The 1,894-nt window shown below is 55.5% G+C and overlaps 1 protein-coding gene across 2 annotated transcripts in view; it reads right to left on the bottom strand.

The window, feature by feature from the left end:
• The window catches only part of ATF7 (activating transcription factor 7), a 49,495-nt gene that overhangs the window by 940 nt on the left and 46,661 nt on the right, over window positions 1-1,894 (bottom strand). The window lies entirely within an intron of this gene.

The following is a 1,894-nucleotide window of genomic DNA, read 5'->3' as shown; positions in this document are numbered from 1 at the left end:
CATCCTGTTGTCCCCCAGGACTCCCAGTTCCCTTTCCACAGAGCTGCTCTCCAGCAGGTCACCCACTGACCTGTACCACTCCATGGGGTTATTCCTCCCCAGTGCAGTACCCCACACTTGCCCTCGTTGAACCTCATGAAGTTCCTCTCCACCCAACTCTCCGGCCTGGCCAGGTCACACTGGATGGTGGCACAGTCCTCCGGCGTGTCAGCCACTACTCCCAGTGCTGTGTCACCAGCAAACTCACTGGTGGTACCCTCCATCCCTTCATCCAGGTCATTGATGGAGATACTGAACAGGACCGGACCCAGAACTGACCCCTGAGGGACACCACTTGTCACAGACCTCCAACGGGACTCTGTGCCACCAACCATAACCCTCTGAGCTCTGTCAGCCAGTTCTCAACCCACCCCACTGCCCGTTCATCTCCCCCACGCTTCCTACGCTTGCCCGTGAGGATGATGCGGGAGACGGTGTCGAAAGCGTTGCTGAAGTCAAGGTAGACACCATCCCCTCCCCTCATCCCGTCACGCCATCGCAGAAGGCCACCAGACGAGTCAGCCATGACTTCCCCTCGCTGAATCCATGCTGACTACTTCCCATATCCTCCTTCTCCTCCAGATGCTGGGAGAAGCCTTTCTGGCCAAAGCCGCCCGGAGCGAAGCGGCCGATCCCTACAGGAATCCCAGTTCCAGACGCAAACTGGGCTCATCCCCCCCTCCTCAAGCAGCTGTTTGGCAAAAGCAAGTGAGGACTGGAAATAAAACTGATTAGAGTCGGGAGGTAACGAGCCACCGGGTCTGGCTGGCTCCGTCCCTCGGAGAAACATCACCAAATCTTCCCCAATTCAGGCCGGGCAGGCAGAAAAGCGCAGGCTTCGCCCCGAGGACGGCGGAGCCAGCGTAACCTTCGTCGTAATCAATCTGGTCCCTCGTTATAACAAATGAACTTTCCGACACGGCGGTATTTGGTTCGAGGCCATTTAGCCCCGAGACCGAATAGTTCCTTCCGAGTCTCCCAACCATCTGCTGGGGGAGTGCGCAGCAAAGCCGGCGAGGGCAACCCTTCCGCAAAAGCAGGTTAGGGTGAGGTTTTTTTGGCCATTTTTCATATAAATTACCCGGTGTCGTGGTTCAGGACACCTGGTTTGCTCTTTTATTCTTCTCTAGAACATTAAAATCAATTAGAGCCCGTTACAAACTTCTCTCGCTCGATTTCTTTTTGGGGAACTGGAAGCAATAGGATTCGGAGGAATCGCAGAATCACAGGGACGGGAGGCAAACAAAAGGCGGAGATCTCTCCTTCCCTGCGCTTTCCCGAGCGACGCAGACTGGTTTCCAAAAAACTTTGGATCCTCTCCCACCAGCCGCCCGCTGCGCCCAACGCCCGGCTCCGGAGAGGGAGGATAATTTGTGACCTATCAAGCGCCAAGGCGAGAGCAATCAGACCTCTCTCTCTTTGGGGGTATACACTCATTATCTACAGATGTCAGGAGGAAATTCCCTCCCGTGCACTTGGGTTAGATGAATTACGGGTAAGACGCGGTCACCTTCCTTTAAAAGAGCAAAATAATGGCGTGAACCGGGGATACTTCTTCCACGTCAAGAGGGTAAACCCCACGACAGCGGAATGGGGAGGAAAAAAACCATCAGAGAAGAGGTTTACAACCTCACGGGGCACCGGGAAACGGATTTGAGGGCTCATTTTTCTACCAGGTGCTTGAATGTTGTCCCCTTTTCCCCCCAAAAGGGTTTTGCCTTCCCTGGTGAAACCTCATCTCGGCCCTCGCCAGCGTACGGACCGCGGCGGCTCGGGCAGCGGCTCGGAAAACGGACTCGGCAGCGCGAGAGAAAGGTCGAGCAGAGCCATATAATGGGTTTGGCATCCCCCCCCC

This window comes from Charadrius vociferus, unplaced genomic scaffold (assembly GCF_000708025.1).
Source record: "Charadrius vociferus isolate BGI_N301 unplaced genomic scaffold, ASM70802v2 scaffold2403, whole genome shotgun sequence".
NCBI lineage: Eukaryota > Metazoa > Chordata > Aves > Charadriiformes > Charadriidae > Charadrius > Charadrius vociferus.
The sequence above is the reverse complement of the archived record's forward strand: the minus strand, read 5'-3'. Positions and strand labels throughout refer to the sequence as shown.